This window comes from Ambystoma mexicanum, chromosome 11, assembly GCF_040938575.1.
Source record: "Ambystoma mexicanum isolate Mex_15411 chromosome 11, UKY_AmexF1_1, whole genome shotgun sequence".
NCBI classification, from domain to species: Eukaryota; Metazoa; Chordata; class Amphibia; order Caudata; family Ambystomatidae; genus Ambystoma; species Ambystoma mexicanum.
The window spans coordinates 309,640,876-309,668,809 of NC_090934.1; the positions used below are offsets into that span (position 1 = coordinate 309,640,876).

Here is a 27,934-nt window from a genome sequence, read left to right on the forward strand (position 1 = left end):
CCTTTGGTTATGCCACTAAGGGAGCTACAAGGTGTTGTCCGTATGGTTAATGGTAAATCTTTTGTTACTGGAACCACGACCACTGCCCCAGAAAAGCCCTGTGTATCCATCACTTTGTTAGATAATGGGAATCCCCCCTCCCTGATGCAGGATTTGGTTGCTCCTGTATCTATGATAAATGAGAACTCTTTTGGTCCTATTTTCACTGCTACCTCGGGTTCCTTTTCAGGGTCGTCAGTTAATGTTAGGACTTGACACGCTCGTAGTTTCTGTTGGCCACCCTATTGTTGTGTGTTATTCAGCGGGAAGGGGAAAGGGTTCCCTCCTACCACGCTGACCCTTGTGTGATGGGGCACCACGTTTTGCCCTAGAACCTCTGTGGTTCCGCCTGCTACTGCTGGTGGCTCAGCCATCATTGGGACTGTTATCCCACTATCGGTTCTCCTTCCTTGGGTCTACACTCCTCCCTGCTGTGCTGGCATCTGCTTTGGTTGTACCTGTCCTGGACGACACTGTATCTGCTGTCACTGGAGCTTCTGCTGTTGCGCTACTTGAATTGCCTATGCCTGGTGCATAAATGGACAGATGCACGCCACGTGTCTCATGTTCTGACATATGTAACATGGTCCAAAAACCCTGTTTCTGATGCTTGTTAATCTGCTTAGAATATGGTCTGCCATCCAGTGGTAACCCCAGAGTATTGCATCTTGTCTTTCGGGGACCGAAAGGGGACGTCGGCATAGGCATGTCTGTAACACTATCCCTATCGTGACGTGTAATGTACACAAAATCTCTCTCGTGCTGAGGTCCCTCAGATAGTTTTTTTCCACCCAGATAACTGGTCGCCCTATAGCAGAGCTCTTACATAAGAGACATTGTTTATGTTTATTCCGACTCTGTCGGTTATTCCCTTATAAGTCACTTTGACAGTGATTAAGAAATTCGACAAAGACTGCAGGAAGTTTCTACGGCAGTGGATTTCGGCGCCTAAGATCTGGCGGCTGAGTCATCCACGTGGCTTGGCCCACTAGCCGGCCTACACAGTAGGTAGAGTGGGGTCAAGGTGGCCATATCTTTCGTTATATCTTTTTCCTCTTTCCCCCTCTTTGCCCTCTAGGTCTGGTGATCTTTGTTTGTACCTTTTGCTATGGGAAGGACTCCATTTAGGTTCTGCCCTAAGTGTAGGGTCAGATACCTGTGGAAAGACGAGCACACTACGTGTAATTCTTGTCTCCCCTTAGATCACGACGAGAAGTGCTGTGCGGCTTGTAAGCGCCTTCGGCCTAAGACTCTTCTGGAGCTCTGTGTAAAGCAGTGGGCCGCATACGGTATGTCGCGGGCTGAACCCTCCTCCCCCACAGCCGCACTGACCGAAAGTGACGGGGACACCTCCGATGACCAAACATCCGTATCGGATGTTATAGACCTTGAGGCGGACACTTCTAGGTCTGCCACGCCCATCCCCGACCCTTCGAGGCCTGACAAATCACGCTTAGGGACAACAACCGGCGACAGGGGTGTACAAAAACCGCAACACACTAAACACACAACCCCACCACCAATTTCTACAGTTTGGTCGAAAAAAGGTGAAAGCGCCAACAGGGCCGTCAAAAATGTTGGCGGATTCCTCTGATCGGGTGATCAGCAGCCCTCCCCGCATCCGCAGCAGCGTCTTGCGACTGGGCACTCCAAAAACAAGGGCGCTACCCCTAAATTGGGTTTACACGTCGAAGCGCAGTCATTCGACGCTCCAACAGTCCCGAAGGGCCCGGTAGGCCTAAAACCTACTACTAGGCCTCCAGGTGAAAAATCTACTGCTAGGCCCTCTAACACCACGGTAGGCAGTAAATCTTCCGATAAGCCTTCGAACCCGTTAACTTGCGCCGATTCAGCAGAGATTGAAGACAGCATATTGAGAAGTACCTACACCATTGAAACGCTTGGGGCAGGCTGCAGACAAGTCTAAAGACACGCCATGGTGCCCCGATACTCGCGAAAACTACGAGGACAGTCAGGAGCCCTCTGTCCAACACCCTAGGAAACAAATTTTGACGCCAATGGATGGAAAACTACGTTTTTCCACCTGTAGGTCCTTCTGGTCCCTCTAAGTGGACAAGGGAGAAATTTGAAGGGTGCATGGATAGTCTTGAAAAACATTTTCTTTTTTTCTGAACAGCCTTCCCCTAAGAGATCTTGTGGGGAACCTGTTGTAAGATCGGCTTCACGTTTTCAAGAAAATCTTGATTCTCAACCCTTGGTTTCTGTCCATCATGAAGAGGTGGTCCAGATGGACACTTATCAGGACATCTACAGCGAAGAAGACCCTTCCTTCCTGCAGGACTACAATGAAGACCAGGCAGATGCTATGGACAACTGGGAGGAAACCCAGCAAGTGGAAACGGAGCAATGGACGCTCCCCACGCAAGATCAGGACACTGAGGTTTTATGCCTGGATTCTCCTCCATCCACCCCGGCTCGCCATGCCTCGCCTGAAGATGACCAAATGGCCTTCAATGCCATTTTAAGGAAGGCAGCGGATCACTTTCAGATCACTACTCAAGAGGCGGTTCCCGAACAAGACTTTGTAGAGGACATTCTGAAGGAGAAACCCCCCTCAAGCCAAGCCATTCCCCTCTTAAATTCTGTCAAAAGAAGATTGGCCCCCGCCCTGGTGACGCCAGCTCAAATCAGGGCAGTGAACCCAAGAGTGGAAAAGCTATTTCAGCCCGCCCCTTCGGACCCTCAATATATTAAAGGCCACGCCACTCCCGACTCCTTGATAGTGACTACCACCCAGAAACGGGCAGGAGTACCCCCTGCTACGGGGGAGGCACCTCTGGATAAGGAATCCAAGATGCTGTATGCCCTAGGTAAACATGTTATCCTAGCAGCTGCATACACCACACGCATAGTGGATAACACCACACTGCTGACGAGTTATGCAGACGTTCAACGGAACCTGGTACAGGAAGGTCTCCAGCAGGTTCCTGAACTCGTTTGATCCAGGCTTCTCACCATTGTGGCCGAATGAAGGCAGGTAAACCAGAATATCATGGATACTGCTGAGACAGCAGGCAGGTCTCTGGCCCAGGGCACTTTACTCAAGCGGCACACTTGGCTTTGTAACTCGGGGTTCAAGCCTGAAACACAGGCCGCTCTTATCAACAAACCCATAGAAGAGACCAATCACTTCGGCAAAGCAGTTGACAATACCCTGGAGATGGCCAAGAAAGAGCATGAGACTCTTAAGTCATTGCAACAGATAACTCAAAAACCTTCCCCCCCCAAAGGGGAGGTGGTTCTCGTTGGTCCTTTCGAGGGCAGTCCCGTGCAAATCAGAACAACTACAGCACGGGAAACTATAACTCTGGACAAACATCAGAAAACCCTGCCTACTACCCACCAACGGGTCAGCGACGTGGCAAAGGCAGAGGTAGAGGCCCCAATCCCAGAGGAGCCGCAGCCTCTGGTCAGAAATGACCATCAGATCCAGGTCCCCTCCCATGTCACCCCAGTCTGGGGGTGTTTAACATCTTTCCTCACGGCATGGGAGGGGATAACTTCAGACCTTTGGGTTATAAAGACGGTCGCCCACAGGTACTGCGTGGAATTCGCCCGACCACCACAGTTCAGAACACCACACTCACAGCGCCTCTCACCGGACCATCTGCAGTTCCTGAATCAAGAGGTGGAAGCGCTTTTGGGAAAGGACGCCATAGAACCCATCCCTATTCTTCAGCTAAACAAGGGTATTTATTCAGTGTACTTCCTTATACCCAAAAAGGACCTCACCATGCGCCCTGTTCTAGACCTGCGCCCAGCGAACAAATGTATAAAACCTCCAGAGTTTTGTATGGTAACGCTGCAGGAGGTGATCCCACTGTTCAAACGGAGGGACCACATGGCACCATTGGACATGAAAGATGCATACTTTCATATTTCAATGTTGCCAGCACACAGGAAATATCTAAGGTTCATGATAGAGGACAGACATTAGCAATTTAAAGTGCTCCCCTTCGGCATCGCCTCAGCGCCAAGGGTGTTTACCAAGGTCCTGGCAGTAGTGGCAGCTCACCTGCACAGACTGTCCATTTCGGTTTACCCTTACCTCGACGACTGGCTCCTAAGAGGGGACTCTTACGACACATGCTGTTTGAACACACAGAAGACTGTAGACCTTCTGTTCAGTCTGGGATTCTCCATCAACGAGAAAAAATCCAGTCTAGTCCCCAGACAAGTAAAACAATTTCTGGGGCCTCTAATCCGGACGAAGGACGGCCTCGTCTTCCACTCCAAAGAGAGGGTTAAGAACATGCTTTTTCAGATCCCTCAATATCGAGCAGTCGGGAAGTGACGGTACGCAAACCCGTGCGTTTGCTAGGATGCACCAGGAACCAGTCACCATGATATTGGCAGCCCCCATGTGGGCCCGCCAACCCTGGTTCGCTCATCTAATGGAAATGTACCTCTCCACACCAGTGAAACTACCCTGCCCGTACAACATGTTGTCTCAGGACAGGTGGGAGACCCTACACCCATGCCCACAAACTCTGAACTTCGCGGCCTGGCTCCTGAGGTCATAGAGTTTGGACACCTTTAGCTCCCTCAGAGATGCATGGACATTCTAAGGGAGGCTAGAAAACCTAACACCCGCTATTGCTATTCCAGCAAATGGAAACGGTTTGCCATCTGGTGTAATACCAAGGGCGTAAATCCCATCGATTGCTCACCACACACATTGTGCTGTACCTAACTCATTTGTTAGACACAGGGTTGGTATTCAATTCCCTAAAAGTTCATCTGGCTGCTTTTTCAGCATACACCACGTCACAACAAAAGGTGTCGTGGAGGAAAATACAGTTGATTAAAGCTTTTTTATGGAAGGGCTTAAGAGGATTCATCCTCCCATTTCTCACCCAGCTCCTGTTGGGATCTAAATGTGGTTTTAACCAGACTCATGGGATCTCCCTTTGAGCCAATGCATAAAGCAAGTCTAAAAGACCTTACTTACAAGACAGCCTTCCTAGTGGATATCACTTCTATTAGAAGGGTTAGTGAACTACAGGCCCTTTCTGTTCTAGACCCCTTTGTGACAGTCCACAGGGTAAGGTAGTTCTGCGCACTCACCCCAGATTTGCACCTAAATTAATCTTGAAGTTCCATGTGAACCAATCAATCGAACTACCTACCTTTTTCCAGAATCCCACTAGCATGGCCGAAAGAAGCCTACACACACTAGATGTGCACAGGGCAGTCATGTTCTACCTGGAAAGATCTAAACCACTGAGGAAAACAAACACATTTTTTATTTGAGTGGCAGCTGGTAGGGAAGGGGATCCTGTCCCTAAATCAGCTATCTCAAGGTGGATTTGTCAAATGCATCACACTGTTACGCTCTTGCTAAGAGAGAACTGCCCTTCAAGCCTAGAGCACATTACTCGAGGCAGTGGGGCTTCCATAGCATTCATTGCAAATGTTCCCCTAGAGAACATTTGCAAAGCGGCAAACTGGAGTTCTGTACACACCTTTACAGAACACTATTGCCTAGAAACTCATTCTAGGTCTGATTCTCAGGTGGGACAAGCAGTACTAAGACATCTTTTCTCGACTGTTCCTTCTCACAACCCACCTCCAACTCCGGGTACTACTCGCTAGTCTATACACAGCATGTGATTCTAAGCAGATTAACAAGCATCAGAAGACATGCATTACTCACCATAATAGCATTTCTGATGATTTTATCTACTTAGATTCACATGCGCCCACCCAACCTCCCCGCTCGTGGTGGAAGGAACATAGACGTCTTACTACTTTCTCTCTTCACGTACTCACTCACAATAGCCTTGGGCTCCCTCATGGCAGAAAAAATACAATCAGAGGGACCTCGGCACGTGAGGGATTTTGGGTACACTACATGTCACAGTAGGGATAGTGTTACAGACACGCCTATGTCGACGTCCCCTTTCAGTCCTCGAAAGACAAGATGCAATACTCAGTAAGAGGATTCAATTCAGCACTACAGCTAAGTTAACGCCTAGTCTATACTACTGAATGAAAACCCTTATTGATATATCTTTAGGTCCAGTTCATGCGTTCTGGATGACTACCCCTGTATAACACCCCTCTCTTGGAATCCCCCTGACCCCACTGAGCCAAGAAGTAGTTCTGTTTTGCAAGTTTAAAAGGTTTATTTGATAATTTAAAATAGATATATATATCACGCTTTATAATAAATTAATAATTGAATAGCACACTTAATCTGATATGGTAAAGATCAACAACGGAGAATCTGGCACTAGCACACTTCTTATAATCACTAATGAGTTGAGATGAAATGGATAAGGTAGCACACTGGTAAATAGGAACAAAAGTATAATGTGGTAGAGGATGCTTTATGTAAGCTCAGGTGGATGCAATATTCAATGAATGCAGTACAGAAAATACTCAATATGATTTCAACCAAACAATGTAATCACTTTTCTCTGGCTATTCACTCCCCCCCTCTTTATGCAAGGCAAGGGAATGGGAGGAAAGCACACAGTTCTCAGAAATGCAATCAATGTAATCAGTTCAATCCCCCCCAAGCTTAGACAACAGAAGTTTAAAACACAGATAGGAGTTTTGAAAACACAGGCCCAAATTGCTTTGATATGTGCTGGCAATGAATGAGAAATATGCTGGAAACGCTTTTAATTCCCTTTCAGAGGTTCAGGGTGAGTGGTATCTAGTTAATATTAGTCCAGGCTCACACTAGCAATGATGCAGGGATAGTTAGCAGGTTAAACGAATTTCTGGCAAATGGAAAGCAAGCAGCAGCAGTTTTTACATGTGAAGAAATTGCAAATCGCGGTAAAATTCGCGGATGCGTGTTCCGCGATTGCGGTAAAACTATAAGGGCTAGGAATGCGGTTCTTGGTGCGATTCAAAGCTACGATTCTAAGCTATCAAATAAAAGTTATTGCAAGTCTCTAGCTCAAACGGTCGCGGAGATATGAGCGATTTAGTAAAGGTCGTTTTTGGTTTTGTAAATTTTAAACGCACACTTTTTCAAAAAGACAAGTGACAAATTTTTGCAGCTAGAATGACAGGTGACAGCTAGGAGGCAGTTCTACTTAGGTTAAATAGATTGAATTAGATGAATTTAAACTAAGAGATGTGTTCTGAGTTTTGCTAAGTACTCACAAGAGATTTTGAACCGGAAAGCGGCTTTGTCACGATCTGGTCAACAGTCTGGTCAGGTCTTTCCGGGTTCTGCTCACAGCGCCTGGTCTGGTCTCTGCTAGGCACAGCACTGCTTTCTCTCTAGTCTGGTCTCAGCTGGGCACAGCACTGCTTTCTCTCTGGTCTGGATAGATTGAAGTCTCTAGTTTGGCTTTCTGGAGTTTGATGGAGGTAAGTATGGATTTTTCCGGCAGGGCTTCCAGCGGCAGATGGATTTGGAAGGTCCCTATCTGTCCTGTCTGTCTGCTTTTATCTGTTTCTTGAGAATGGGTGTGTGTGTTGCATCACTAGCCTTGCCCCTCTCAATCGTCATTGGTCCAGCTTTCATCCCTTACTTGATTGGGGGAATGAAATGAAGTGTCATCATGATGAGGTCTGTTTATGATACAGAGAACCCACCCCTGTCAACTTTACACACAATCTATATCTGACCTAAAAACATATTTGCACAGGTACACATTTGTTTAAAATTACATATACATGGTGTGGCTGAATTTAGCCATGTCTATGTCCAAATCTGCTCATTCTCGGAGCTTGCATTCAAAGAGTGTACATAATTGACTTTTTAACTGCTTTTCCAATTTCCGACATGGACCCAACTTTACATACATGTGTGCAGGGAGTAGGGACATTAACTGATGAAGTTTCAGATTTTTAACATGCACACATTTAGAGTAATATCCACTTTTCCGCTAAAACCCCCCTGAACATGCCACCGGTTCCTACCACGTCTTAAACTGTGGGCAGAAAAATCACAAGAATTATGGTATCATTTATAAAATTTTCACATGTCCGCACCATGAATTATTAATCTTTTTATAAAACCATATCCTTGCTGCAGGGGTGTGTCTTTTCAGGTCACATGGTACAGAAACCAGTCTTTCCAGTTTCTGCCAAGCCAGCTTGCTTCTCACAGGCAGTGCTCCTCCCAGCCTCTCCAGGAGGAAGCCACTTTTTACGACGTCTGTAATAAAAAACCTTTGCCTGAGTGGAGAGGGCTTTGTTCACTCTCTGGCAGAGCACAGGAAATTCAATTATCAGATAGATGGCATATCCTTAGCTTGGGCAGCAAAAGGAAGGTTGGCCTGGGAACACAGTTGTGACTCAAGTTTCACTGCTGATGGGATCCGTTGCTAGGCAAAATCAAGTTCCTTAAGCCAGACCTTCAGCTAACTTTTTGTTGCTTTTAAAATAACTTGTAATTTTACACATGCAGCTAGAATGCTGATTCTAAGTGCAAAACTATGACATTTCAACAGTTACAAAGGCATGTGACACCAAACATAGGTCACTCATTTAATTTAACATTTTCGATTTTGGTGGTTTTAAATCCAGTTGCAGTTAGGCTTAAGCTGCTGACTCCATAGCATTTTTGTTATAAGCATTGTTTTTGGGCTCTTCATTTCCCAGATTTTGTAGGCACACAAAACTCCATTCTGCCAAATGTCTGCTGGTGTTCAGTGAATATTTTGCACATGTTGCAAGGTTTGAAATAGGCATTTTGCTTGCCTTCAGAAAAACACACAGAGTGGTTTTAAAACGCCGGCTTTTGGATAGTGGTGAGTACTGGTACTGCACCCATTTTTGGGATTTAAGAAATGAATTCCCCACAATTCTAGGTTGCATTTGGCAATCAGCATTGCCATTCCCAATGGTTTCAGACTACTGTGCGGGTAGTCCAATGGTGGTTTTAGGCAGCGTCCTTCTGTGCCCATAACATCGGCAAAAATGAGTGGCAGCCTATTCTTCATGCATTTCCCTGTGCATTTTCTGGGAAGCTCTGGCCATCATGATGTTTTCCATGTCAGTACTGCACAGTTTTGAGGTAGGGCTAGGATGCATGGGTAAATACATCCCACAAGCCCCCCTCTTGCGATGGCCATTCGGTTTCACTGATGGGACTCGCAAGATCTGGGATGTTTCCTCATCTTCTTCCAATAGATGGCACAGTTCAGCATCTTTTCCTCCATCCGGTCGGATCGATCGGTTCTCCTCGCCGGTCCTGATGGGAATATTGGGCGGTACCCCGAGCCCGTTGCGTCTCAGCTCCCGGTCTCCGGATCGTCCTCCTTGGCCCGTCTTCAGGTTTTCTTTCTCCTAGGACGACAAAGGAAGAGCGGCAATACCTACTCATAGACGTTTTTCCACCACTGTTGAGATAGTGGGGCAGCATATGCATTTCATCATAACAAAACATTACACTCTTATTTTGAGAAAAAAAACAATATAACTAAGAGACAGTTTCATACAATCACAGTATGTTAGAGACTAGATGTGGTATGTTTTATGATTGGAACTGAATTAGTCTGATACAGTACCCGCTAGGATTCCAGAGGATTCCTCCAGTTGTTGCAGAGTGTGCCTGGGATGGCAACATTTCAACTGGTTTATGTGGACCCACTTGTCTTCCCCCTCTGCCAAAGGACCTTTGGGGATGTGGATTTTGTAGGCCACAGGGGAGATCTTATCGACGATCTCAAAGGGTCCCTTCCATGTAGGCAAAAATTTGCGCTGCTTGGCCTGGTTCCTTTGGAAGTTGTATAGATAGACCCGGTCTCCCACCTGATATTCCTTCCTGGAAGTTTTCAGGTCATAATGGGTCTTCATGCTATCAGTCGATCTTTCTAGATTCCGCTGAGCATACGCAAAAGCATGTTGGAGGTGTTTCCTTAAATTCTCTACATACTCATGAGTAGTGGAGGCATTTATCAGTGTCTGCTCTTGGGTCCTGTAGAGCAAATGCTGCGGAAGCACCATCTTGCGCCCAGTCATCAACTCAAATGGTGACATTTTGGTTGCAGATGAAGGGGTAGATCTGATGGCCATTAGGACCAGAGGTAATCGGATATCCCAACTTGGCCCAGAATCTGCCACAAACTTCTTTAATATGCTCACAATTGTCCGGTTATATCTCTCTACTGCCCCAGAAGAAGCTGGTCTATAAGCAATATGCAACTTCCTTTTGACCCCCAGTATCTCCCACATCTTTGTCATTACTTCACCGGTGAAGTGGCTACCTCTGTCTGACTCAATCCTTTGAGGTAGACCAAAACGGGAAAAGATGTGGTTAATCATCAAGGCAGCTGCAGTTTCCGCCTTGTAATTTGGGGCTGGGAGACATTCCACCCACTTGGTAAACAAGCATGTCACGGTCAACATGTACTTATTCCCCCTAGCCGAGCGAATCACAGGGCCCACAAAGTCGATTTGTAAATCTGACCATGGCAGTGTCATTCCCCTCTTTTGTAAAGGCGCCCGGTGCGTGAGGGATGATGGCTGAAATTGTGCACACACAAGACACCCCTTCAAGTATTGGTCGAGGTCCTGCCCCATGTGTGGCCAGTATGCAACCTCTCTTAAGATTTCCAATGTTGTGTGAAACCCCCTGTGACCGGCCGTGGCCGCATCATGGGCGTGACTTAACATCAGGCTTCGGAATGAGGTAGGAACCACCCACTGATCGTGGCCAGCTTTGGATTTCCTTACCAGCAAACCGTCTTGGATTCTGAACATTTTTGGACATTTCATCAACACTCTTAGGTCCTCTTTCCCAGTGTAATCGGTATCCGTCAGGGGAAAGTTCTCAGGGTCCTCAAGGTGCTGGTAAAATTTACCAATAATTGGATCCCCCTTCTGAGCGGTAATCAAATCAGCATCAGGGGTCTCCTTGCTCCATTGTGCAATTGAAAGGTCGTTGTGAGCATTTGTCTGGGACCTAGTGATAGCAGTGACCTGGATTTCCCCCAACAGGGACTCAATCTCAATTAGATCCCCTTGGATGGCCCCGGTTTTGGCCAGCTGATCAGCTAAGTCATTTCCAGTTTTGTCTGGTCCCTCTACTTTGGAATGACCCTTGATCTTCTTCCAATAGATGGTCATCTCATTTGAGGTGACCAGATCATCAATGTTTTGGATCAACTTCCCATGTTTCAAGGGTTTGTTGTTAGCACATAACATGCCTCTGGTTTTCCAATTAACCAGGTGCTCCACGAACCCGTTCCGTACATAATCCGAATCTGTGATTATGACCAGTTCGTGGAGTTGATGCTGGACAGCAGTGAGGATGGCCTGATGCACAGCCATCAATTCTGCCACCTGACTACTTCGGGGACCAATTTTGTATCCAGCGGAGGGTTCTGGGGACTCATTCACCCATGCATTCCCTACGCCGGCCACCAGTTCTTTCTCCCCGTCGTTGTCAACATGGTAAGAGCATCCATCCACATAGACAGTGGGCATTCCCTCACACTTGTCTTCTTCAAAGACTTTGTGTGGGGAATTAAGGTATGCCTCCATGTTGTCCTTTATTTTTAGACTTTCGTCCTCGAGACAGTTTTCTCTGGCGCAATCATGCAAGTCAGCCAGACCTTGCGCGAGGGGACTCTTCTTGTTTTGGCCATATCTGACCTCCACAGGAAAGCCTTGCATTGACAGAATCCAGGAAGTAATTCGGGAATTACTCACATTTCCGGCCCGGATTCTGTCACTTTGGAGGTATTGCAGAGGCTGGTGTGGAGTCTCCACTATGATGTGTTCCCCCTGGATAAACGGGCGGTAATTCTTCAATGCCCACACCGTTGCCAGGAGTGCCTTCTCACAATCGTTGAATTTTTCCTCCACAGAGGATAAAGTTTTGCTCGCATAGGAGATTACTTTATTGACCTTGTCATGCTTTTGGTATAATACTGCCGTCAAGCACGTATTAGAGAACCCTGTCTCCAGGAAGAACTCCTTGTTTCTGACAGGGTAAGCTAGGCAAGGCGCTTGTGAGAGGCTTCTTTTGAGTTGTTTTACTGCCTCGGCTTGTTCTGGACCCCATTCCCACTTGACCCCCCCCTTCAGGAGATGAATCAGGGGTCTGGTGATCTCTGCATAGCCCTCAATGAACTTTCTGCTGTAATTAGTCAGTCCAAGGAGGCTCCTTAGTTCCCGCAGAGTTGTGGGGTCTTTCAGTTTCTGAAGTGCTTCCACTTTCTTTTCCTGGGGACAGAGACCCTGAGGAGTAATCTCATGCCCCAAGAAATTAACACGGGTTCTACACCACTGTGCTTTCTGAAAGGAAAGTTTTGCTCCGGCGGCCCTCAACTGTGTCAGAACATAACGGATCTCTGCTATGTGTTCCTCCACAGATGAACTTTTGATGAGGACATCATCTACATAAGCCAGGTTACCCCTCGTACCCAGGTCGGGCATGGCCTTATGTAGGAAAATATTGAATTCATTGCCGGAGTTGAGGTATCCGAAGGGAGTCCGGGTCCATGTGTACTGCTGGCCCCCAAAGGTAAAAGCCAGCTTGTATTGGTCCTCCCTACTGACAGGCACGGTCCAGTATCCATTGGTCAGGTCTATTGCAGTGAATACCTGTGACCCCTGAATCTGGGCCAGCCCTTGGTCAATGTAGGGAAGAGGCCATCGGGAAGTATGGACCCGTTTGTTGAGCTCCCTGAGGTCGGCGCAGAGTCTCCACTGGCCGTTTGGCTTCAATATTCCCAGCACCGGATTATTGAAGGTGCTGTGGACTGGACGGATTATTCCCCGGGACTCAAGGTTCTTAATTATTTCCGTAAGGGACTCCATTGATGCGAGAGGCAAGCGATATTGCTTCACAAACACAGGAGTCATGCCAGGGTCCGTGGGGATTGTTGTTGTGTGGATGTCAGTGCGACCACAGTCATATGAGTCTACCGCAAAGAGATCTTGGAAATCCAAGAAAACTTGTTTCAACTTTTGCTTTTGTTCCAGAGTCACACAGGCATCAGCTAGGTTGACTCTCTCTTCCACCATCTGCCTGAAGCCTGGAAAGACTTCTGGTTTGGCTATCTCCGCGGCCTCCTCCAGCTGGGTGGAGAAGTCCCTGGTCAGAGTGCTGATTTGGACCGGAGGCTTCAGGTGGGAAAGGCAGCCCTCATGGACCTGGAAAATCACCTCATCCCTCCTGAAGTCACAGGTCACATCTTCCTTACCATAGGGGCAGGAAGTGTACACCAGGAAGTTCCCCCCATGCCGGGTAAAAATCCTGTCTGGTGTTGCGTTGTCATCACTGTCACTGTCAAAACAGTCCTTGGGGATGGGTCCTAACAGTTCATTTACAAGATCAATGGAGAAATGTCGGTCATCAACCGCCATTCCAATAATGGTGCCTGCGGCTAGAGTAATACTCTTTAAGTCGCTGTTATCCACCTCTATTAGAATGGGGTCATGTTCTATGTTGACTAATGGAGTCGGGTTTACCCCCAACCCTTGCTGTTGGAGAGAAGCATTTAGATGTATGTAAGCATCAGGGTTTTTCAACTCTTGTCCCCTTTTAACTTTCACTTCCAGGGAGAATTGTCGGGTCCTTTCTGGGATGGTGACTTCCTCTTTAACCTGAATTTCAACTGCATAAGGTAGCAATTGAGCTGACCTAAATGCTTTTTCTGGATCATCAAAGCCCATGGGATTATCCGCTAATCGGGACCAAGCTTTGAAGTTTATTAGGTCCAAACTAATGGCAAAGCGATTGAGAATGTCACTGCCTAAGTAAAAGGCGGCAGTGACGTCTCGCACGACCCAACAATTATGGACTATGCTCTTGTTGCCAATGGAGATTTTGAGCATACACCTGCTTGGCAGGAGATGTTTGGAGTCAGGTGCTTCCAGGTCCATTTCCCATTTGTCTATCAGTTTGAAGGTGGGAATGGCTGGATCTTTTGGGAGTTGGCGGAACATGGCTTCGCTGATGAAGCTCTTACCGTTGTTCACACACACTCGAGCGAGAACAGAGTCCTTCCCATCATTTAACTGAACAGGGATGAACAACTGCTCTCCAATTTGCTGAATATCAGCCAGGCTTTGAGCTGATTTCACATCTTTCTGGACTATAGGAGTGGGAGTTTCAGATTGTGGATTGGTATAGAATTTCAAAGTGTTTCCTTCCAGCGTGGAATACCACTTTAGACTGGAAGGAAGGTTGATTTTCAGAAATAGAGAGGACCCCCCATCACCAGTCTCTTGTCCTACTGCTATTACTGTCACGTCTGGAATTTGGCTATTCTGGAAGTGAAATTCTACTTGGTCAGATTTTTGTTCAACCATGTGGCAGGTGCCGTTTAAACTAACATGGTTGACACTCTTTTTTAATTTTATTGGTCGGCTAGTCTGGGTCCAGAGGACCTTGTTTACGCAATCTATTAGGGGTGACAACCTTCTCAGGAGGTCATTCCCTAGTAAACAAGGGGTGCCCTCTGGGGTCACAACTATGACCGGGTGTTTCAACTTATGTCGCCCAATTTTAATGTCCAAGTCTGCAGTCCCCTCAACGGGAATTTCCTTCCCGTCAAAGTTCTGTAGTTGTCCCGGAAGAGAGGTGAGAGGAATTTGGTAATTCTCTCCCCTTCCTGCATTCAGTTCGTCAAAGGCCCTTCTGGACAGAAGGGTAGCTTGAGATCCAGTGTCCACCAGTGCTGAGATTGTACCCTGCCCCTGTACTTGTACCGGGGCATAATATCTTCCCTCCTTCTCCTCAAGGGGGCACAGATAATGTACATTTTTGGACAACTGGTGGGCTAATTTTCTGGTTTTGGACATCGCGAGAGAAGAATTTTGGGCAGAATTCTGTGGAGAGCCTTGGGAATCTGAAAGAAAAAGTTGGCAACTGGAGATCAGAGCCTTTGTGGGTTCCCCTGGTTCCGGTTCTGGGCCGCCCCCCCCTTTTTGGAGGCAGTCCCCAGGATGGGTTTGAACCAGGGGATTTTCTTGCGGTTGGTTCTGGGATGAGATGGTGGGCGGCGGTAGCTCAGTCTCCACATCTCCCCAGTCTGGATTTGCATCCCTAGGGACCCATTTTTCTTTGGGAGGAGTTCCCCCCTCTCTGAAGGAGAAGATCCCTTTCCCAGGATCCTCTGAGGATCCCTCTCCCTCAAATTGGAAGATCTGTACCTCCTCCTCAAACTGAGTCTGTTTGGGTCTTTTGTTTCTCCTACCCCCCCTCTGCTCCTTAGGAGGCAGACTTTCAGGGGCAAGAGATTTTGTTTCCGGTTCCTGGGTTTCCAGGGGCTGTTTACAAGTGAGGAAGGAAGCTTCCTCCAAGGCTTTACACCCCCCTTCCCCTTGTGCCTCCTCCCTGGGAACCGGTGAGTTATCGGGGTGCTGCCCCCGTCATTGTTCTGGAGCACCAGGTCCAGAGTTGGGTGCGTTCTGCGCCGGCATGCTGATCTGAGGGTTCTGCTGTGCCCTCAGTATATGACCCATATCCCGCGCCATGTTTTGAACCTGGCGCTCTAACTGGGAAACCCGCTCAGGCTGATACGGGGCCCTGTTTTCTCCCCTGGGCTGATCCCGGGAAGGGTAGCTGTCCCTCCTCTGGTAGTACCCCTGGTTGGGAAGATTTTGGTACCCCTCCTCCCTTGGCCTCCCCTCTCCCGGATTCAGTGGTCTGGGCTCAGGGAATTGAGGAAAGAAGGATGGATGATTTTGGGGTTGGAAGTCGGGTGGATATCTGGGGAAAAAGTTCTGCCCAGGGTTTGGTAAATTTCTGCCCTCCTGTGGGAAGTTTGGAGGGAAGTTCCCTGGGTTAGGTGCTTGTCTGGATCCCCCCCCTTGGGCTGGAGGACTCCACACATAACCCAGGATGGGTCGATTTCCCTTGTAACGGGGACTTACATAATCAGGAGAGCGAGGGACCCCATTTGTGGGGCTGCCTCCCTGGCTCCCTGTCTGCGACTGGCCCGAGGACCTTCTGGGCCTAGCATTATTAGGCGCAGGTAGGTTTTTAGGCCCCCCCATCTCCAAATCCAAAACGGGGGTGACCTTTACCTCTGCCACCTTGGCAGCAGCAGGGGTGCTGTTGGCTTTGGGGTTTTTCTGGGCATTGCTTTTATTTTCTATGGGCTTCTGCACCTCATAGATGCGGGTAGCCTGTTCAATGACCCAGTCTAAAGATCTTTTCTCGTGAAAATCCCTCACGAGCTGGGTCATGATATATTTGGGCAAGGCATGGAAAAACGTGTTTATAAATTCACGGCTATCCGTGCGCACCCTTCTTGTGGTCTGTGCAAAAGCCCGCTTTAACTCCTGCACAAATTCTTGTGGGGCCTGATCCTCCCCACATTGCAAATTGTAGGCTGCCTTGCGAGCCTCTTGAGGATTTCTGTGAACAGAAAAATGTTTCAGGATGGCCGCCTTATAGGTGGACCATCTTAAATGACTTTGGTCCTCCAGCCCCGCAAAGAAACTGGAGTATTCCGGGGAGAAGGTCCACTTTACATATTGAATGCAGCTTTGGCTGTCCTTCAAATGGAAAGTCTCCATCATTTGTTCAAACAACTCTAAGTGCTCCCAAACAGAATACTTAGCGTTCTTATGGTAAGGCGTGATGACGCTCCTGATCGCCTTAATCTGCTTTAAGGGGTCCTTGAGCAAGGCCCTTTTTGCCTTATTGGCCTTTTTGGTTCGGGTAACCCTTGTCCATTCTTCGTCGGACTCAGAGGCACTGCTCCCAGAGGTTCCCGTCTGTTCTTCCAGGTTTTCCCGGATTCTGCGAGCCTGGGAATGGCTGGCAGAATGTGGGGACCTGGTCTCCTGTGTCCTGCGCAGTTCAGAGGAGTCTTCAGATTCCTCCTTGCTGCCAGGATTTGATGGGTACCCCCTCCACTGACCTAACTGGGCAGAGGTTTTCAGGATGCCCTTAATGGGCCTACTCTCCTGGGGTTCCCCATTGAACTGTACTGTACTTGGGTGCCCATACCCGGATGCCCACCCCTCCATTCCTGGGTGGTACTGGCCTATGAGCCCCATACTCTTAGCTGGATAGTAATCTGCCATCCCTGTGGCCCTGTGCTCATGTGCGCCAGGGAACATGGGGGTGGCAGAGTCCAGGGACTGAGAAGTATGAGGGCCTCTGGTACTAGGGCTCCTGAGGTTATGCTCCGGAGTTTCCCTTTCCCAGCGAACCTCATCTCTATCCGCCCCTGCTCCCTGTTGCAATGCAAGAGCCTGCATTTGTGCTTTCAGTTCCTCTGTTAAGGCCTTACTCGACTCTATCAGTTTCTCCTGCATCGCTACCTGTTGCTGGAGCCTATCATTGTGTTGACAGAGGGCCTCATTCTCCCTCTGTGCTTCCTGGTTGGTCCTGGAGAACTGGGCCAGTCTTTGCTGCAGGAGGTTTACCTCCTGGGCAATGTCCCTATTGGCCTGCTCCTTTCTTGCTAGAGCATCTTCCACCCTTCTGGTGTGCTCTACCAAGTTCTGGTTTTCTTTTTGGAGATCACCCAGCCCCTGGTGGGCCAGGTGATTTTCTTCCATTTTTCTTTTTAAATGGCAGACTTCCTGGCCTAAGGCGTCTCTTTCCTGACTAAGAGCCTGCATTTGTGCCGCCAGGTCGTCCCTTTGCCTTTGGAAGGCACCAGCTTTCTGGCGCTCCTGATCAAACTCTGCCTGGGTATCCAGGTCTTTCAGAATCAGTTTATTGCTCTCCTCCTTCACTCTATCTAGGTGGCCTTGCAGGGTGACTACCTGCTCAGCACATACCCTATTGAAGTCTAGCTGTTGCTCCAGCTTTTTCTGGCTTTGCAGTAGGGAGTCCAAACCTTCTTGGTGTTCCTTCTGCAAGGCCAGAAATCTGGTATCCTGTTCTGACTTTTCCTTTTGCAGCACATCCATATCCTCCTTTATTTTAGTAATGTACAGTCTGCTGTCATTTTCTGACTCCTGGCTCCTCTGCAGCCTCTGCTCAGAAGAGTCCAGATCAGATTGGACCTTCTGTAATGCCATCTGTTGCCTATTTGCCAGATTTTGGCTTTCAGCACATCTATCCTGCATGTCTCCCATATATAGGTACATGTATGCTGCTATCCTGGCGATCTTATTGTGTTCCTCTTTGGCTTTAGGAGCCATATATAGTTCACTCAGGGCCACATGTAAGGGACCCTGATCTCTATATATATCTGACCCTGTTTCAGTGACCTGTTGTGTGATGGCCTGCAACCACACATCCTGGCCCTGTTCGGTCCATTCACCTCTCACAAATAGCTTATGCAAGAGGTGCTCTCTGGCTATTTTCATGTCTACTAAGGTCGTCATTCTAGAGATTGGTCTCTGTCCTGACTTACAGAAGTTAGTATTTTATTTTTGCAGAACAGAACTTTTCTTGGAGTGTCCCTTTTGAGGAATGCTTCACAGCGTAATGCAGCGTGGTGATCCGACCGGGTGCATGTATCCCGTCAGTTAGCACACTGTATTAAGCTGCACAACTGGTAAATCTAACCCAACGTCTCGGCTCGAGCCCCCACTTAGTAAGAGGATTCAATTCAGCACTACAGCTAAGTTAACGCCTAGTCTATACTACTGAATGAAAACCCTTATTGATATATCTTTAGGTCCAGTTCATGCGTTCTGGATGACTACCCCTGTATAACACCCCTCTCTTGGAATCCCCCTGACCCCACTGAGCCAAGAAGTAGTTCTGTTTTGCAAGTTTAAAAGGTTTATTTGATAATTTAAAATAGATATATATATCACGCTTTATAATAAATTAATAATTGAATAGCACACTTAATCTGATATGGTAAAGATCAACAACGGAGAATCTGGCACTAGCACACTTCTTATAATCACTAATGAGTTGAGATGAAATGGATAAGGTAGCACACTGGTAAATAGGAACAAAAGTATAATGTGGTAGAGGATGCTTTATGTAAGCTCAGGTGGATGCAATATTCAATGAATGCAGTACAGAAAATACTCAATATGATTTCAACCAAACAATGTAATCACTTTTCTCTGGCTATTCACTCCCCCCCCTCTTTATGCAAGGCAAGGGAATGGGAGGAAAGCACACAGTTCTCAGAAATGCAATCAATGTAATCAGTTCAATCCCCCCCAAGCTTAGACAACAGAAGTTTAAAACACAGATAGGAGTTTTGAAAACACAGGCCCAAATTGCTTTGATATGTGCTGGCAATGAATGAGAAATATGCTGGAAACGCTTTTAATTCCCTTTCAGAGGTTCAGGGTGAGTGGTATCTAGTTAATATTAGTCCAGGCTCACACTAGCAATGATGCAGGGATAGTTAGCAGGTTAAACGAATTTCTGGCAAATGGAAAGCAAGCAGCAGCAGTTTTTACATGTGAAGAAATTGCAAATCGCGGTAAAATTCGCGGATGCGTGTTCCGCGATTGCGGTAAAACTATAAGGGCTAGGAATGCGGTTCTTGGTGCGATTCAAAGCTACGATTCTAAGCTATCAAATAAAAGTTATTGCAAGTCTCTAGCTCAAACGGTCGCGGAGATATGAGCGATTTAGTAAAGGTCGTTTTTGGTTTTGTAAATTTTAAACGCACACTTTTTCAAAAAGACAAGTGACAAATTTTTGCAGCTAGAATGACAGGTGACAGCTAGGAGGCAGTTCTACTTAGGTTAAATAGATTGAATTAGATGAATTTAAACTAAGAGATGTGTTCTGAGTTTTGCTAAGTACTCACAAGAGATTTTGAACCGGAAAGCGGCTTTGTCACGATCTGGTCAACAGTCTGGTCAGGTCTTTCCGGGTTCTGCTCACAGCGCCTGGTCTGGTCTCTGCTAGGCACAGCACTGCTTTCTCTCTAGTCTGGTCTCAGCTGGGCACAGCACTGCTTTCTCTCTGGTCTGGATAGATTGAAGTCTCTAGTTTGGCTTTCTGGAGTTTGATGGAGGTAAGTATGGATTTTTCCGGCAGGGCTTCCAGCGGCAGATGGATTTGGAAGGTCCCTATCTGTCCTGTCTGTCTGCTTTTATCTGTTTCTTGAGAATGGGTGTGTGTGTTGCATCACTAGCCTTGCCCCTCTCAATCGTCATTGGTCCAGCTTTCATCCCTTACTTGATTGGGGGAATGAAATGAAGTGTCATCATGATGAGGTCTGTTTATGATACAGAGAACCCACCCCTGTCAACTTTACACACAATCTATATCTGACCTAAAAACATATTTGCACAGGTACACATTTGTTTAAAATTACATATACATGGTGTGGCTGAATTTAGCCATGTCTATGTCCAAATCTGCTCATTCTCGGAGCTTGCATTCAAAGAGTGTACATAATTGACTTTTTAACTGCTTTTCCAATTTCCGACATGGACCCAACTTTACATACATGTGTGCAGGGAGTAGGGACATTAACTGATGAAGTTTCAGATTTTTAACATGCACACATTTAGAGTAATATCCACTTTTCCGCTAAAACCCCCCTGAACATGCCACCGGTTCCTACCACGTCTTAAACTGTGGGCAGAAAAATCACAAGAATTATGGTATCATTTATAAAATTTTCACATGTCCGCACCATGAATTATTAATCTTTTTATAAAACCATATCCTTGCTGCAGGGGTGTGTCTTTTCAGGTCACATGGTACAGAAACCAGTCTTTCCAGTTTCTGCCAAGCCAGCTTGCTTCTCACAGGCAGTGCTCCTCCCAGCCTCTCCAGGAGGAAGCCACTTTTTACGACGTCTGTAATAAAAAACCTTTGCCTGAGTGGAGAGGGCTTTGTTCACTCTCTGGCAGAGCACAGGAAATTCAATTATCAGATAGATGGCATATCCTTAGCTTGGGCAGCAAAAGGAAGGTTGGCCTGGGAACACAGTTGTGACTCAAGTTTCACTGCTGATGGGATCCGTTGCTAGGCAAAATCAAGTTCCTTAAGCCAGACCTTCAGCTAACTTTTTGTTGCTTTTAAAATAACTTGTAATTTTACACATGCAGCTAGAATGCTGATTCTAAGTGCAAAACTATGACATTTCAACAGTTACAAAGGCATGTGACACCAAACATAGGTCACTCATTTAATTTAACATTTTCGATTTTGGTGGTTTTAAATCCAGTTGCAGTTAGGCTTAAGCTGCTGACTCCATAGCATTTTTGTTATAAGCATTGTTTTTGGGCTCTTCATTTCCCAGATTTTGTAGGCACACAAAACTCCATTCTGCCAAATGTCTGCTGGTGTTCAGTGAATATTTTGCACATGTTGCAAGGTTTGAAATAGGCATTTTGCTTGCCTTCAGAAAAACACACAGAGTGGTTTTAAAACGCCGGCTTTTGGATAGTGGTGAGTACTGGTACTGCACCCATTTTTGGGATTTAAGAAATGAATTCCCCACAATTCTAGGTTGCATTTGGCAATCAGCATTGCCATTCCCAATGGTTTCAGACTACTGTGCGGGTAGTCCAATGGTGGTTTTAGGCAGCGTCCTTCTGTGCCCATAACATCGGCAAAAATGAGTGGCAGCCTATTCTTCATGCATTTCCCTGTGCATTTTCTGGGAAGCTCTGGCCATCATGATGTTTTCCATGTCAGTACTGCACAGTTTTGAGGTAGGGCTAGGATGCATGGGTAAATACATCCCACAACTCTGCGGTTACCACTGGATGTCGGTCCATATGCACAGCATGTGAATCTAAGCAGATACAGTCATCAGAAATGCTATTACGGTGAGTAATGCATGCCATCCGGTTCCTCGATACCCCCTCTTCCCTGTTGTGAAAACCCTCTTCCAATAGGAAAGTATCCCCCGTGCACCCTTGTTGTGTTGTTTCCCATCGTGGTCCATACTGCGGCTGCACGTACCCTCCCTGTGGTGCTCTTGCAATAATGTACTATTGTTGCTTGTATTTCGGGCCAGCCCTTAGCTTCTATACCTTGTCCAAGGAAGCCTGTACTTATGTTGGCAGTCCTTTTATTGGGATGTGATAGAACAATGGTATGCAGCTGGGTCATCATTACCTTTCATTTTGTAGGCCATCACTGTCTCCAGATCATATCTGTCTTGATAAATGCTCTGTAAAACTTCCCAGACGTGTTCTCCACAATTTATAAATGGAGCTCCCTCATGAGCATTCGTGCTTAATTTCACTCCTTTATTGCCAGCCTGGTTCCAAGTTTTGTCTGCCTGTTCTATTATTACGGCAAATAAACCTTTCATATCCCCTATGGCTAGCATCACCACTGCTGTCTTTTTCTCGGCTGTGTGTATCCATTTGCTGGCCCGGTTACGAAGCAGGGCAAGCCACATATTAGGTTGTCCTAGTCCATTGTTTGCCAAGGCACATAATAGGCTCCCCCTCGTCCCTTCTGTAGTAACAGCATTACCTGTGTCTTAGGTCCTGGCCCTCCCTCTCTGACAGCTTTTGTTAACCCCATTTTTACCGTCCCTGTCACAACCGTCACTGTCCTATCGTTTCTGCTCTTTTCTTCCCCTTCCCATAAGTTTGTCGGGTGTCCTTTGTCACTGTCACTCCATTTGTCTCCTAATAACCCTGCGTCTTCCTCATCCCCATCATTCCTTTTCGTTTCTTCCTCCCCATCTAATTTGAATTTTATTCTTCCCGATAAACATTCTCCCTTATCCCCATTGCTCTTCCTCCTCACTTCCTCCCTCCCTAAATAACGCATCCACCTGTTGGCGTGTATTGTTTTCAATGTCTGCTAGATATATTCTTTCACCCTGTATGTGCACCTCCTCTCTTTGGAAATCATACAAAAATGTCACCCTCATAGTTGCGACCAATACTTTTACTGCAACTTTCGGGCTTACAATTCTACTGACTCCTTTGCGACTGCGACTCCATTGTATTTTATGTCAAAACAGCCGGGCGGTTTTCGGAGCCTCTGCTCTTCTTTCTTACTGTAGCATCATTGGGACTGTTTATTCATTTATTGACATTGCTGCGCTGCCGGTAAGTCATTGTATTTGAGGCCAAACCAACAGGTTGGGCTGTTTTCCGACCTACAACAACTGCTTTCTGTCATTTCTTGTAATCCACATGCAATTTATAAAATGTATGCCCGAAATGTCTTTCTTTCAAAAATGTGCACTTTTTGTAATCAATACTCACAGATTATAGAATACTTTCAATATAACGTCTTATTTATTTAAACAAAGTGTATGCAGTCTAAAATAGCTGTATAGTAGCAATTGTTTCTCGACGTTTATGCTCCTCCAACTGATTTCTCGTGCCCTTATTTTTCGTTTGGATGGCACTTTGGATTTGTATGTGTGCAGGTGCGTTAAACATACAATGAATCTGCTTTCCTTTTCAGCGTAGCATACTTTCAATTCAGACGTCGCCTTCGAAACCCTTCAGGGTTTTGAGACAAAACATGGCACTCCAGCGCAAACAAACACGGCAAACGTTACATTATGTGCACTTTTCTTTGGTTTTACAATTACTTTATTTCATTTAACAAAGTAATTGTTTTTATTATATTTGTGGTATAGATATGTCTTTCACTATGTGATCGCTGCGTCGCTGTGAATGTCGTCGGCAATTTCAAAGTCAACATTTTCGGCGACGCAGTTCACATAGATCCCTCTCTTTGTGCTTCTTTCTCTTTTTCACCCACTGCTTTCCTCTCGTTTCCTTTTGAGGTTTCCCGCCGAGTGTTAGTATACCCTGCTGCTGGTCACAAGGTGAGATATAACCCATAGGACGGGGGCAGTGAGTTTGGTCCGCCCCTTCCCACTGTGTCTTCTTGTTTCTTCAATTTTTTTCCTTTAGTCCCTTTGTATAATTTCCAGAGATACAGTATGTTTTGCCTGCATTTTAGCTTAGAGCCTTTATATTTCGTTAATAGGTACGAGAACATATTCTCAATTATGTTACTGTGTCCCTTCCCCTGGCCACGCATGGAAACACAGTCCTGCATTCTCCGCGGCTCACTGAAAATTGTATTTTAGTAGTTTATCGCTGTACTGGGGCAATTTGCGGCACATGTTGTCTAGGGGGCTGTCCCATAAGCCATTATTTCCTTTCTTTTTAAACTACTAGCTTGTGTTTTCCCCTCCTCCTGTTCTCCCAACTGTTCCCTTTTTGTCCTCCTCTTTTTATTCCCAATCACACCTCTCAACGTTCACACTGGCCCTCTCCGTAGTCCCTACCGGACACTCCAGTCGCCACTCGCCTCTCCACAGGCTCGACCACTCACTCAATGTTCGTACTTGACAGCCCTCTTCACGGGCTCATTGTTCCCTATTTTAGCGCAAGAGTGTCCAGTGTCTAGCCATGCATCACCTGCACACTCCTGTTGTTGAAATGCACAAAGCCTGCTATTCTACACGAGATAACTCTTTGTGCTCGCTCTTTCATCACATGCTGTTGCCACTGAATGACGCTAACTACCACACGCATGTCCCTATCTACAGAAAAAGCAACACAACTTGTACCCCTATGATGCCGCTATACAATTGCCTACAACAAGCGCCTCTCCTGTCTAACGGATTTCTCCCCACACTACGCACCTCTCCTACTCTACGGCAGGCGTGCCCACACCAGCCCGCACTCCCTATCGGGTGGTACGCTCTACTATCTACAATAATGGGGCTGATCGTCCTCCCTTCTCTGAGGATGTGTCCTATACACTGTAAAAAAAATCTATCCCTCCCCGGCCGTAGGCATGCACTATTATGCAATATATCTCTTACTGGCTCTGCATATGGCGACCAGTTAACTGGGCGGAAAAAAACGATCTGAGGGACTTCGACACTTCAGTGATTTTGGGTACACTGCATGTCACGTTAGGGATAGTGTTACAAGCACGCCCATGTCGACGTCCCCTTTCGATCCTCGAAAGAAAGATGCAATACTCCTCAATTACCACTAGATGTCGGACTATATGCACAGCATGTGAATCTAAGCAGATAAATCATCAGAAAAGCTATTACGGTGAGTAGTGCATGTCATCTTCATGCACGGTTATACTCACGTCCTGGATAATCTCGAGTCCCCTCGGTACTGAGCATCCACCACAGGCTTACCCTTGCACTGAGCGGGGGACGGTGCTCGGGACCTGGCAGACCTTTGCGAACTCAGCATGTGCAGAGTCTCCTCGGTGATGCACTGTGAGCAGGTCTGTGGTCGCCAGACCCATGCCCCCTGGGAGGGTGGCCTGGATACCCTCAGTCGCTCGGGGAGGACCGGGAGATCTCACTGAGGCTTACAAAAATGTAGTCAGTGGTCCACCAATTGGAGCATAAGAAAAAGAACCACATACTCAAAAGTCGAGAAAATAAGCAATTTATCTAATTACAGCTTGGTGCGTAGAAATCTAACAGAACAGTTGATAGGCTCTAATTGAAAAGGCTGACATCTGAATGGAATACGAACAGTAGTTTTATACCAAGAAATACAATGGTCGTAAATCCATTGAAGCGCTTTTTTGATGTTTCTCAGGGATTTGATTGGTTCGTGGACATCACCTCCTCCAAATTTACTTTGATTAGTGAAGTGTATTTGAAGCAAAACAGTTTAACAGTTTCCCATTACAATGCTTCCCCATGTGGTACATCATTTATTCAGATCCCATCACAGAACAACTTGTTAATACTGAAGTAATGTTTGTACTGACCGCCAGAACTTTAATATACTACCATTGGTCAGCACCATTGAGAACGGAACACAAGACACCATACAGCTGGTGGAAAAGGGGACATTCACACGATACCTGTTGGATGATGACCTTCACAAACTCTGTGGTCACCTACCCAGAGCTCAAGAGCTTACCGTCTTATTGGTTCTCGCAGGAATGCTACTCTGTCCAGTGTTCCTCTCCCACAGCCGCCTGCCGATGGATATCGGCGGTCATGTGACTGGCACACTGGTACATTTTTCCCCACTGCCGTACTGTGCTTCTTGTTTGGATGACCACCCTGTAATTACATCACCTTGTTCCGTTTATGTTGTATTTCTGGCAATGCGTAGTTTAAGCCCCACCCCCTTTTGCAGATCCCTGTCATACTAGTCACATGGTTCAGATCGTGGTTTCTCAGGTCCAGCCCGCCCCAAGGGATTTCCTACTACGTGTGTTTATGATGGTGCTATTCTTCTCCTTCCCCAGCTAATCACAGGACAGTAACTTGGACTGTGTGTACACCCAATGCATTGTTACCCCCTACCGTTCCTGGTGAAGCCCTTTGTACAGGGCATCTGTGGCTTAGAATACCTGTGTCATTTCCCATGCAGATGCCCCTACTGCCCCCCTTCTTTACCCTCGCAGTTGGTAGGTGTGTCCCCCTGTGTGGCACTGAATTAGCACTTTTAACACATCATGAGATTCATTATAATAGCCTGACTCTGTCAATTTAGCAGTGCGTTGGAGATAGAACTTTTGTTATCAATTTACAAGCTGATTCAATTTTTCTCTGTATTAGCACACATCCTTCCATGTAGAGCTGCATCCAAGTAGTGTTCAAATATCTGGACTCTCACATCCACATCTTCCTATCCCACCACCCTACAAGCTGTCCCGTTTGCCCAGTAGCAAATTATCATTCCTTCAAGTGTCTTTGCTCCCCTAAAGGAGGACACTCGTTTCCCTACGTCATGAACTATCATTAAACTCACTGTAGAGTCACATGATTTGGAAATCCATCGCACTCCTGCGAAAGATGACGGTGGACAGCAAACCATCGGCCTACCGCATATTCACAAATAATCACGAGTCTACACATGTCTGTCTATTAGACCAATGGCGGTCAAGAGTGCAGGCTTGGGTCGATGCTGCGGGAATTAGCAACTATGATCTGTTTGTTCGGCCACAACATGCAAAAAGAAAATTCGATCCTTGGGCATGGATTGTCAACATAGAAAAACATGAAAAGCTGGCTTCAACAAAATGGTTGGGTACTAAACATAAAAAATGTAACTTTCAATCACCCTACCTGGTGCGTTGCTACTCTCGATATCATCGTGAGCAATTCCTTAGATTTCAATTGAATATTTGGAAAACAAAGGAAATCTTATGGCAAAGAAAAGATCAACTGACAAAAGACAATTTATGCCGTTTTTGCCGAGGGCCAGTTGAATCTTTGAAACACCTAATTCTTGAATGCCAAGCTACCTGCGATCTACGTTCTAAACACCTTGGTCAATTTGCACCTCTTGACGGAGACATGGTAGCTTGGTGGTGTTTGATCTCCAGTGGCAACAATGTCAAACACGTTTGTGCCATTGTAAACTACTTGAATGTGCTGCTACAGTTCCCTCTTTAATCTGTGTCAATGAAGCTGTCACCTTGTAGGCCTACCAGGTTGGCCGAGCAGATCCCGCACTTAACTGCTGCATGAATGATGGTCGCTCGGACATTCATGTTTGCTACCTTAACTGTTGCATGAAAGACAGTCGTCGGGATACTTGTGTTTTATTATCTCACCTTGCTTTTCCTTTTGGTTCCATTCTGTTTTCTGTTGCCTAGAAGCATGATCGGATCTTGTCTTACATTTTAGAAAGAGTCATGGAATTTTGAGACAAAGGGCCTGATCACGACTTTGGCGGTAACGCCGGCGGTATTAGCCCTACCGCCGAACTCCCCGGCGTTAATAGCGCCGGATCACGAGTTCGGCGGTAATGTCATTCCCCATTCCCCATTGAGCCCATTCGGGAATGCCCCATTCCCCATTGGGCTCAATGGGGAAAATTTGCACTCTTACCGCCGGTGGATTTCCCGCCGACGGTAACAGCGCAAATTTTCTGCGGATTTCCCCCCAGCCAAGAGTTGGGGCAAAATCCGCTGAAGTCCTGATTTGGCGGACCCTTAAATCCAGCGGTAATGGCACGACCGCTGGATTTAAGGGTTACCGCCAAAGTCATGATGAGGCCCAAAGTCTTGTCCTGCTGTCTTTTTTGGTATTGTAGAGATGTGAATGGTACGATAACTTTGTTACTTAAGGATTGGAGCCTTTTTTTTTTCCTTCCTTTTGAAACAAAAGTT

The 27,934-nt window shown here is 46.6% G+C and overlaps 1 protein-coding gene across 2 annotated transcripts in view; it reads left to right on the plus strand.

Annotated features, from left to right (window-relative positions):
- The window catches only part of ZCCHC17 (zinc finger CCHC-type containing 17), a 262,713-nt gene that overhangs the window by 138,386 nt on the left and 96,393 nt on the right, over positions 1 to 27,934 (plus strand). The gene's annotated exons all lie outside the window — the stretch shown is intronic.